Source organism: Polypterus senegalus, chromosome 2 (assembly GCF_016835505.1).
Source record: "Polypterus senegalus isolate Bchr_013 chromosome 2, ASM1683550v1, whole genome shotgun sequence".
NCBI lineage: Eukaryota > Metazoa > Chordata > Cladistia > Polypteriformes > Polypteridae > Polypterus > Polypterus senegalus.
In genome coordinates this window covers 294,891,138-294,903,724 of record NC_053155.1, presented here as the reverse complement: position 1 = coordinate 294,903,724, position 12,587 = coordinate 294,891,138, and the positions used below count along the sequence as shown (strand labels likewise).

General features: G+C 36.7%; 1 protein-coding gene across 2 annotated transcripts in view; it reads right to left on the bottom strand.

Annotated features, from left to right (window-relative positions):
* The window catches only part of LOC120524009 (serine-rich and transmembrane domain-containing protein 1), an 88,414-nt gene extending 78,006 nt beyond the window's left edge, over positions 1-10,408 (bottom strand). For both annotated transcript variants that reach the window (XM_039745806.1, XM_039745805.1), the window contains exon 1: positions 9,876-10,408. The gene's annotated coding sequence lies outside the window, so the exon portion shown is untranslated. The remainder of the gene's footprint in view (positions 1-9,875) is intronic.
* Between the last annotated feature and the right edge of the window lie 2,179 nt (positions 10,409-12,587).

Sequence of the window (12,587 nt, the reverse complement as noted above, 5' to 3'; positions counted from 1 at the left end):
TTGGCAGGTTTATCACAGCAGTAACAGGCAGAATTATAACAGCAACGTATTGCAACAATAAATAATATCCTGTTGTGTCATTTGAATCTTTATGATGTTACACTCTCAGATTAATACATTAGTTCACTGTGGCTAAGTAATTGCATTTTAAACCTCAAAACTGCCAATTCCAAACCTCTTCTCATTGCACTGTGCGACCCTAAGCAAGTCACTTAACCTGCCTGTATTCCAGCTCTTTACAGGTATGTGTCTGTGTTAAGTGTCCCGGGATGGTGTTCTTTATTACACCTAAGGTTAATATGAATGTTAAACGTGAGGTTTTAAAGACCAGCAATGATGTATGGAGCCAGGACTTGGCCAGTAAAGGAAGCACAGGAGAAGAAGCCATTAAGATGTCTAACATAATGGTACCCCGATGTGTCAAGTACAAGTCCAATGATGTTATGCTGAAGTTCTATAATGCATTGGTGAGGCCTCATCTGAAGTATTGTGTGCAGTTTTGGTCTCCAGGCTACACAAAGGACATAGCAGCATTGGAAACAGTCCAGAGGAGAGCAACTAGGCTGAATCCAGGGCTACAGGGGATGCATTATGTGGAAAAATTAAAAAAGCTGAGAGTTTTCAGTTTAAGCAAAGGGGAATTAATAAGTGACATGACTGTATTTTTTAAAATTGTTAAGAGAATTAGTAAATTGTGCTGAGACTGTGATTTTAAAATGAGTTCACCAAGAAGACCAGGACGTAGTTGGAAACTTGTTAAGTATTAATTTGGCATTAATATTAGATGTTTTGCTTTACACAGAGAACCAAACACACATGGAATAAGTGACCAAGTAGTGTAGTAGACAGTAGGACTTTAGGAACTTTCAAAACCTGACTTGACGTTATTTTAGAAGAATTAAATGGATAGAACTGGCAAGCTTTGTCGGGCTGAATAGTCTGTTCTCATCAAGATTGTTCTAATGTTCTTAAAAGAAGTTAAAAGTGTTACAGTGTTACACAAAAAAGACTGAATAAGAAATGAGACAATCAGGGTTACAACCCAAATGGGAGAGAAATGTAAAAAGCACAGGAAAGAAGGCCGAAGTAGTATGGACATAGGATGAGAAGAGACAATGAATATGTTGGTGAAAGAGTGATGGGAATGGAAGAGAGAGAGAGGGAGGCGGGAGTGAAAGTGGATGGATAAAGTAAAAGAAGATCTGAAGGAAAAGCGTTTGACTGGGTACAGGACTGAGTTGTATGGAGAAGCTTGATCAGGCACATTGACCCAATATAGAAGTGGACAAAGATGAAGAAGAGGAAGAACTAAACGTCAGCTCAAGCTGTTGCTATTAGCCAGTGGGTACGATATAAAATAAAGGTTGTATTGTAACAATTTTGAAAACAATTTTATAGTTTATAGTGAATATTTGTATGCCTATATTCAGTCAAAGTGCAATACATGAAAACTTCAATTTGAATTGAAATGTAGTACTGCATTAAAACCCCAGGGCATGAATGGAATAACCAAAAGCAACTAAATTAATTATTTTTATTCCTTTCTATTTTATAATGATGCTACTAATGTTAAGGAGTCTTTCTTACGGAAAATGGTCTTTGAAATTTTTAAGAGAATACTGTGTATATTTTTATTTTGCAAAAAATATACAGCACAAACAACTCTCTAAGTAAGACTGAGCTAGAGAATGACATTAATATTAAATGCTAATGGACCAAAACATCACAGTGGTGTGTATATAATTATTATGTCTGATCACTGATCGTGCATTTAGAAATAATTCTAAATTATTTATAAATTATTTATTTATTATTTCTTCATATTAAATAGCTGGTAATATCTCTGGGTTCGTATGACATTTATATATATATTTGTAACAGCTGATTCAATTTAATACAAAAACATGTCATGAGAATCTCCAATACAGAAAACAAACAGTTCTTAGAAATCCTCAGCCGTTTGTGGTAACTCTGCTTACCATTAATGAAATGGCTGTGTTTGCAAAGTACAGTTTATAAAAGATAAAGGTTACTGTGCTGGCAGATGTGACACGTCACTGAAGTAATTATTCTACCTTCTTAAAAAACAACTAGATGAACAGGAAAAAGGCAAATATTGCTACACTTAAACCACAACATTTTACTAATTAGAACAGAGAATGACAGGGTTACTTCCAAGAGTTTTATGTGCTATTTAGATGCTGTCATCTAATGAATTGTTGTGTAAAAATATTCAGAAAAATCAACAAAAAGAAAAGTAAATAAGCAGCATCAAACTGTACCTCAATCAAAACACTTTTACAATATTTCTACTTCCATCTGTCTATCTATTGTGAGTAAAGCTCAGTTAACCTTGTTAGCGTTATGTTTACCGCTTGGATAAATGAGCCAAAAACACTGAATTTTTTTAAACAGTAAAACTGTTATATATGTGTAAAAGAAACATGTAAATAACAAAAAACGGCAGCATAAATACAGTAGGAAAGCTACGTCTGGTGTCCACTTGCTGTACTGATGCAGATGTGGTCCTTTGTGTAATCTGTTTTGAAACGGTCACAAATGCACAGCCCAACTTGGCAATTGGGGTAGTAGAAGTGTGTGTTGCTAACTAAAAGTCAAGGTGTCTAATGTTATACTAGGTATAGAAGCCAGAGGTTTGTTTTCATTAAAAGGAGAAGAGATGAATTCAAAAACACCAAAAACAGGGTAAAAACCAGGAAGACGAGTGATCAGAAAGCAAAGCAAGAACGTGATTCAAAGGTCATTGTCAAAAAGTACAGGCAAGAATCAAGATCCAGATATTATAAGAAAATATTCAATGTTTTGAATTCTGTCAGGTTGAATAAGGAAGTGATCTTTTTGAGTGACTTTTCACTCCAACACATAATTAGCGTTGAAAATATGCCCATAGAGATGCCAGTGTAATCCCAGAAACTAAGGTAGAAAATGTTGCCAAGCATACCCACAAGAATGGTAAAAATAAAATAATAATAACAAAAGTAAATTGTAATTACAAAAGGTAATGGCAACTTCATGATCTGCAGTTCTGAAAACCACCAATTACAGAGCTACATTACACCAAAAGAATGAGGGAAACTTAGAAAGATTACAAATCAGAAGGTCAGAATAACAAAAGCAAAGTTTTTAAACTAGGAAGTAATTAACCAAAAGATCTGCACAGAGATTAATCAGCAAATTCAAAAGAGAAGCTGTTGCCAGTGCCGAGCTTCTAACCAATTGTGTACATGACGTCAGATGCCGCAACCTCTGAGACCACACGCCTGGTAACCGGTAGCCACATCTTGACCTCAGGACTCACAACAATTAGCATAACGCAATCAGTTCCAACTTTATCAAAACTCCTATTTTTGGAATCTTTTGGAATCTTTTCTTCCTACTCGCACAAACAAATTAACTGTTGCCCACAATATACTGACATTAAACTGGAGAACATTTTCAAACTAATTAAAAGCAGTGACTTCTTGAAAACCAGCCCAGGTCTTTGAAGGTGCAACACCACTAACCACTGCCCACTGTGGCACCTTCTAGTTAATGAAATACAAGCACGTCTTGAGTTTTGTAATCGTTCTTTTGCAGAACTCCTTACATAACTAGAAATTTACATCTGAAGAGATAAATGGCAAAGTAACTAACCATTGTTCCACAGCTGAACCTTATGTTTTATGATAATTACTTGTAGAGTAATTTCTGCTCTAGAAATCCTTATGTTACGAGATGTATAGGTAAGGCGAAAGTCATTCCACTTCCTCACATATTAATCAGAGCCCACAGGCATTGCATTCACGTATATGGAACACGAATATGTCAGTGAATATGATGAAGATGTTGTTTCTGTTGGTTATCTGATATGATGCGCATGGAAAATGTGTTTAATAGTATAATGTAATAAAGATATAAAAACTATTTAATTCACCTTAATGGGATTTATAATATTTATTTTTATATATTTATTGTACCATTGTAGCTCACGGTTGAGTTGTGGATGACAAAAGATTTAGTTGCTACACACAGCAAAAGATGTTCAAAAGAGACAGCACAAAGCATAAAAACTCATTTACTAACCAATCAGTAGCAAGTACAAAACACAACTGAAAACTGTAGGAGAGAGAAGGAGTGCACCACATGAGTGCTGCACTGCGTTGCTACATAGCTTGCAGAAAAGCTCCGTAAGGCAGCAGCAGTGGTAGCACAGATGAATCCTGGAAAAATTTCAAAACTATTTACCATTTAGAATAATTTGTTTAAATCTGAGATTATGCAAATTTACAAGTTCTGTAGATGCTGTACCGGTTTGTCAAAAGACAAAACTCTAGGTCTACCGATTGATCCACCTTAATCTACAACTACATGTAATGACTGAAAGAAGGGAATTGTGAGTACAAGCAGCAGAAATGAGGTTCCTTTGCAGGGTGGTTGGGCTGACACTCCTGACAAAGTGAGAAGCTTAGCGATTTGGGAATCCTCAGAGTAAAGGTGCTGCTCATCCAGATTAGGAGGAGCCAGTTAAAGTCGTTGGCTCATTTTGTAAGGGTATCCCCCAAGCAGCTCCCCCTAGAACTACGTCTGGCACATCACTCTGGGTGGAGTCCATGTGGCAGATCCAGGACATGCTGGAGGGATTGCGTTTTCTGGGTGGCTTGAGAATACCTGTGATATACCCAGGAAGAGCTGGATTTCTGTATGCTGAAGACAGAAAAGTTTGGGATGACCTGCAAGGCCTGCTGCCAACGCGACCCTCACCAGGAAAAACAGTTTCAGAAAAAGATAACTCAAGATGGGCTTATGGGTAGGATAACAAGCAGTTACAAAAAGAGGATTCTATTTCCATGGAATTAGAAATTCTGGGTTTGTTGACCCACATAGTTTGCTACAGTGAGTGCTAGAAGGGCAGTGTCAGGAGTTTCTTAAACTAATTCTGACCCAGGAAGTGATTATTGTGATATAACTGGAAGTGATACCTCACCGGGCCTTAGAAGCTCTTTCTGGCTTTGAACTTAGAGTCAGGTGGAGAGTCAGATGAGGATTTAACTAGTAGGAGCATGACATGCTAGGAAAACTGGAAAGAAGACATTGCAGTTGACAAGAGAGTGTAGTTTTGTGTGATTGACAAGGGAAAGGGTGATAGGCACCACATCTAGTGGTCAGGGGGTGAAGAAGTGTTTATTGTTTATTAAGTTTATTGTTTTCTCCTTTGGCTAGTCACCTTAAGCCCTCCCTTAGCCACTATTCGGCTGTAGTTATTATTTTTGTTAGTAAACCACCTTTCTTTTAACCACTTTTTGTGTCTGTTGGGTTATTCTGGATTAGTTGCATTGGGTGCAAGGACAAGTTTCTCCTAAAGGCCAACCCCGAACACTTCATTAACCAAATCTTCATAATCTAATTTGGGGTGTATATAAGCAAACCTACCTTAGACAAACTATGCACATACTGTTAAATATTTCCATACAATTAGATTAACAATACATACTCAGACTTGCTTAATCCAGTTCAGAGTCAGAAGGTATGAAACAACCAGGAACAGAGCACCAGTCAATTGCAGGACTCAGATTCATACATGGCCCTCATAAACTTGAAGATGTGAGAGGAAAACCAAAGTAACAAGAGGTGACCCCAAACAGATTCATCAAGAACATCCAAACTTCATATGGCCAACCACCAGGCATGGGGATCCAATCCAGGATGGTTACTCCTCGAGGTAGCAAGGGAACCCTCCACGACACTGATATACATTTTCATAAGCTATCGTTTTTTTAATTTTCACCAGTAAAGGTCCAGCTGTATTCTTTAACACGTGTCCAAGTAATGTGGGCCTCACACATTAGGAAGCTCCGATTTAATAGCATGCCTCCTTTTTTACGTCACATGATATTTATTTGGCATTAGCTGTTTTACTAATAATATATGATGCCTACCTCAAAACTAATAATTTACATGTCTCTTAAAAAGCATTTAAGACACTGCTTCCGATACACCACTTTAACATGTTAGTGATTGTTTGCAACCTTACACAATATAAGAAAAGTGAGGGGGCCCATTCTGAAATCAAATTTATAAATTTGTTCCTATCCCTCAAGTGAGAGGCAGTCATTCTGTTTTGTTGCCAACCTCTCTGAGCAAGATGTGCTTTTACTGACATGGTTCTTTTCTCTGATTACCCCCTGCATCAGATTTCCACTGGGAGTTCTTGATAAAAACAGGAGATGACAACAGGATCCCCTGACACATCCTGTGCCACTGCACAACACCCCAAGTGAAATGAGGCCTTTTCTCTCTGCACACAGCCATACTATTCCATGTGTAACAAAGGACTAAAATAAACCGCATGTTTGGTTATTGGTATGTGCAGCAGAAAATAATCTCATATGATGATTTGTCTGGCACATCATAAATAAAGATGGGTGCAAATCATAATTTTCTTGGAACTCACACCTAATATTTTGTAAAATTATTTTTTTAAGATTGGAAAAATAAAGGAAAGAAAACCGTTTGACTAGATATTAATTACCTTAAATACAACATGTTAAAAGACTGTTAAATTATGAATCTTAAGTGTCATATCTTTGTAGATGTAAATTGAAAAAAGCAGAGAAATTGTTCTTTTTCCTAACAGTCCTTGAATAGAGTACTCTGCTCAAGCGAAAAGTCTCCAGCCTTGAGCTCTGTGAGTCAGATAAACAATTTTCATTGAAGTTCTTCAAGGTAACGTTATTTATCATTAGTAAGGAAAGCAAAGCAAAGGTGAAAAAGTACAGACTGCTATAAGCTGGATGTAAAGAAGTGAGGCTTCTGTCAGGGTTAGCCCTGAAATAATTTATTTGTGATAAAGCTAAGTGCACTTCTTATGCCTCGTTGCCATTGAGACATCAATGTCAATACTAACACTGTAGGCATAAAATCAAGTTGGGCTTTGCAGAGTTCATTTTTATCTTTACTGTAGGTTTTTTTTTTTTTTGGTAGATTTTTAAAAATAAAAGGGAAGAGGATGGATCACATAACTCGTCTAACTGTGAATTCAAAAGAAGTCATGATATTCTTCTCTCTGTAAATAGCAAATTGTCTGTAAAAAGTTTTAAAAATTAGAGTGTGACCTTTGCTGTCCTCACTGAATCACACATAAAGACCAAAACTGTTCAGCTTCTGTTATAAGCCATTTGGATTATTTCACAGTGCAGCTCTGTGCTTAGAGGGCACTACATCTTCTGTTAGGCCAGCACAGTGTGACAGAGGCTTGAATTAGAGGTTGAACTTTTTAAATTATTTTTTAAGTGAAAATTTTAAACTATGATAAATTAAAATTGAATGTGATCATTTATTATATAATTTAATGCACTGCAAGATATGTATTGGCAAAATAACATAATACCTTAATTTCCCCTTTGGACAAATAAAGTATAATCTATCTATCTATCTATCTATCTATAATATAATATAATATAATATAATATAATATAATATAATATAATAAACTGCCATTCCATCCAAGGTGTGTTTCTGCCTTGTATTTCTTGCTACCAGAATTGGTTCTAAGACCTTTTAACCCCAAACTTGAAAAGTGTATTAGAAAATTGATGGTTTGATACTGTCAGTTATCAAATGTTGTTATGTAATATATTTTTTAATGTCAATTTAGAACAGAATAGAATAGAACAGAATAGAATGGTGGTACAGTTGTTAGCACAGCTTATTCACAGCTCCATAGTCCAGTGTTCAAATTGTAATTGGACTGCTATACTGTAACACATGTATGTTCTCACTCTTGTCTTTGTATTATTTTTTTTGCTTTATACTCCAAATCTAAATCCCAAAAATGTTCAAATTAGGCTAAATGGTGAATTTAAACTGGTCTTTTATGAGTCATTGTGAATGTGGCACTTCATCCAAATTTAACTTACACCCTGCCCCGATGCAGCCAAGAAAGACACTGGCTCCTCATAACCCTTAAGTGCTCTGAAAATCGAATGATGCTCAATATAGATTAATAAGAACGTTTAATGTAGATTAAATTCTATTTCAGACACATCTGACTTTCATTGTTATTTGCTAAAAATGTTCATATATTCATTTTCAGAACCTGCTTTTCCCAGCCTTTTCTAGAAACACCATGAATCAAAGCAAGAACTGGTCCTCAGTGTTTTACCAGTTCATTGCAGATCATGTAACATTAATTTATAATCCATGTATTCATTTTCTGACCGTACCTTTTCCATTACAGGGTTACGAGAGGGTGACAGCATCAGGCATACAGCAAGAATCAAACCTGAATAGTATTCCAGTATATTTCAGATAATATAATATAATATAATATAATATAATATAATATAATATAATATAATATAATATAATATAATATAATATAGGATGTCTACGTTGGTGCTTCCTCACAGCTGGAGAGTCCTGAGTTCTGATCTTGACTTGGTCAGTTCTTATAGGTCGTTTGTTCTTTGTTTTAATGTCTATGTGGGTTTTCGCCACAAGATCCAAGCATCTTCTCAACTTTGCTGAGATGTGCAGGTTAGGTTAATTGTTAATTCAGGATTGGCACTGTCTGAGTTTATGTGGGTGTGTGAGCAAGTGTGCCCTCCAAACAATAGGCAGCAGCCCCGGATTTACTCCTGTTTAGTGCTTGATTTTGCCAAGAATATTTCTGCCTCTCGCAACTCTGTATTCAAATAAACTGGTTCAGATGATTGAAGAATTATATTATATTATATTATATTATATTATATTATATTATATTATATTATATTATATTATATGTTCCATCCATTTCCCAAACCCAATTATCCAGAATAGGATCATAAGGAAGATGGAACCTACCACAGCCATCACTGGGTGCAAGGCAGGAACAGTCCCCAGACATGGTGACAGCCATTGCTGGAATTATTATATTATCCATCCATCCATCCATCCATCCATTATCCAACCTGCTATATCCTAAGTACAGTGTCACGAGGGTCTGCTGGAGCCAATCCCAGCCAGCACAGGGCACAAGGCAGGAAACAAGCCCTGGGCAGGGCACCAGCCCACCGCAGATTATTATATTATATTATATTATATTATATTATATTATATTATATTATATTATATTATATTATACATTCTATCTATTTTCCATAGTCACATATGGGGTATCTCAGTGAAGTTCAGGAGATGCCTGGACTTTGTGGTGAAAACCCACATAAGCATTTAAACAACATGCAGCATTCCCCAGACAGGGCATCAACCAATGCAGGATTATATTATATTATATTATATTATATTATATTATATTATATTATATTATATTATATTATATTATATTATAACAAGGTATAAAACAAAACATGTTTTCAGGATAGTTACTAATCTTACTTGCTGAAAACTTACTGTCTAATTCATTTTTTCCTTACTTGTTCATTTAAAAACGAGTTCCGTCAGACTAGCCCGTATGTCCCTGTGAATAAAGTGAGACAGGCAGGTGAACATCTGAGCTACGCTACTTTTTCTAACCTGCTTTTGTATCAAACCTATAAAATATAAGGCATTGTGTTGTACACAGTATTCATCCGTTGCCACTTACAGACTTCTGTTTCTGTTGACTTGTCCAGTATGCACATTTCACTTGGATGATTTCATGCTAATGAAATGTTTACATAGATATATACGCAAATACATTCAAAGTAAATGCTACATGTTTTTTTTTTTGTTTTTTTTCTAGCTATTTTTCAGAGAATAGATCTTTACTGTAAACATCTTTACTGTTGTAATCTAGATCTTTTAAAAGCCATTAAATCAACTAACTGCTCTTTGTTCTTTTTTCTATTGTTTTTGCCAGCGTGAAATTACTTTTTAGCTTTTGAAATGGTACTTACACCTCAGTGAAATTGCCGTTGCATTTCTGTCTTCTTTCAAATTGATTTTTCAGATCCTGACAGTTCTCTTCATCTGATGCCTTTCCAACATAACCTTGGCATAATTACATGCAGCGCTGCTTTCTCTTGCAAAGAATCTTCACTTTGTTTACAAAATCCCAGCTATGAAATGAAAGATTCCTTGAAGCACACTCAGCAGGAGCAGATGGATGTTGCAGTTCCTCTGTGTATGACGTGTATTGACCATCCAGCTGTAATTACAAGCCCCTCTCTAACTGCTTCACTCGAGCTCTGAGCATCTCTGGTGCAACAAGACAGACTGCAGGCAGATTGAGATGACAATACTGTACCGCACGCCAGCCCCCACATGGTACAGTGACCAGAAAGTGATGCTCGGCAGACTGAGGGAAACACACTGGCTCCCGTCCTCTAGGCTTCCTGATTCTGTGCAAATGTGTCTGCAGCTGCAAGAGTTTTGCTTATCATTTCCCTCTTTTTATAGTCAATGCATTTTAACAAGTTCAATTAATGTTAATAAACCCACTGACAGGATTATTGGCTTTTCTGCTGAAAAACTAAAATTCCCAGTGATATTGCATATTGCAATGACAATAATATGCAGAATTATGTACTATTTTGAATTAGAAAGAGACAGAGAAAACTTAAATGTGTAGAAGGCAGTAACACAGCTGTGGAGAGGGAACGGCTTTGTCCTCATAGGACAGGAAAGCACACGATTTAAATTATTTTATATAAAGTGTGTGCTGTTCCTCCTAACTGAAATAAAAGTGCTGTCAGACAGGAAATGCAGAGATTTAATCATCAATTTACTTTCATTATCTGTTTATCTATCAAAGTGCAGATAAATCACCAAACCTGACACAAGGGGATAAGTGATTTAGAATTAGAACTGGAAACATCTGCCCAACAGTTCAGATCGTGACTAACAATAAACCCCACTTTAAAAACAGATAAAGAATGCTACCTTCACATTTGTTGACAAATTGTGACAAACTAAATGCAATTTAAATAGCCGAAGCTTCTTACGCATCGCTGCTTATTTCTAATCCAACTCTCTCTCTCTGTCTCTCTTTCTCTCTTTCACTTTCTCGGCTTCTTTGTATATTTTCTAGACCTGAATGAGGACTCACCACCCCTGATCAACAGACCGGTAAATACTTCTGCAATTGGAGCTCACACCAGTTCATATTGCTTTCAAATGATCCATTATTTCATTTAATTCACAGCTCCATTTCATCTCTTTTCCGCAGGCAGACTTCAAACAAGATCCCCCTTTTGTAAATATGATGAGTTATCTGATGAACACTCCTGACTGAATTGTTACAAAAGATTGAGAGAGCAAACACCAGGTTGAGCAGAAATTAAAAAAGCCAGGGATGAGAAATATAAGGTTACGGCTTTGAACAAAAGCAGAGCCCCAGCATAAAAGGGGTTTTTGTAGGTGGATGGCATTCTGAAAGGCATCATTCAATATTTAGCTGCTTTTTACTGTAGTTTTAAATCCCATGCTTATGAGTTTATAGCGGGTGGCATGGTGGCACAGTGCTGAGTGCTGTTGCCTCACAGATCCAATTCTGGCCCCCAAGTTGTTGTCTGTGTGAAGTTTACACAGTTTCCCCATGTCTGTCGAATATTCTTTAAGATTCTCTGGCCTCCTTCTCTCAAAGACATGTAGGTTAGATGGAATGGTAAGTGCAAATTTGTGTGCATTTGTGTGGACTCTGGTCTCCCCAGACACTGAATATGGTCAGTCTTTGACATCCTCCCAAGCACAGTGAACCACTTTTGCTGAGGAAAGATTAAATCACCAGCTTGTCAAATGTGCCAGGGAACAAGATTGCTGGAACACATTCTCAGCTGCTGTTTAAAGGCCCTGGGAGAAGGGAGTTATTGCTGGTGCCACAAGCAGGTGTTTAGAAGAGTAGCTGACACTATTTGTAGTGCCTTAATCCAGAGAAGTATCTCCTCCATGCTGAACAACCATGTCCTTCGTTAAAGCAGGTCAAAAGGCACAAAATCACCAATGGAAGCAGTCCAGGGACTGGCAGCTTATGGTCTGCCTGGGGACAAAGCTCAAATTTCCTGAGATCATCTCTGTGAATCTCGATGATCATGCTTAGGTCAGCCAAAATTCTGCATCAGTGTCATCCAGGCTCCATGTACTTTTTGGTATTTGAAATTTAATTTTAGAAGCAAAAACGAAAAAACGTAAATGAAAGGAACATGGTGTGGAAACAAATAGCAGTCATAAACTTAAAATTACAAATACTTTTCTGGATTTATTTGTGATTCAAATAATAAAAGTGTAAATGCTCAAAAACAACAAAACAGACACATTTTCGTTGTCTGAAACCAGAAGTACTTTTTCTTCTGCACGATTTTTGACAACATGTGCGAACAGTCCTCCTCACAACACAATGATTAACGGTCTTGAAGTTACACTGGCATCAGCAGAGGATGGACCATTGCGTTGTCTTTCAGGACAGTAAAATAGTGTCACTCCGGGACGAGGATATGACTACAGAGAAACATCTTTCAGGTAAAAATGCAAGCTTTGCAAACTTTGCTTCATTAATGTAGCAGTTCTTTTATGGACGTTATTGTTGTTACTTACTGTACACACTACTGGGTGTTTTCTCGTTCTCGTTTCTTGCATTTTTCTTTTCTGATGTGTGAAAGAACAAAAGAAAA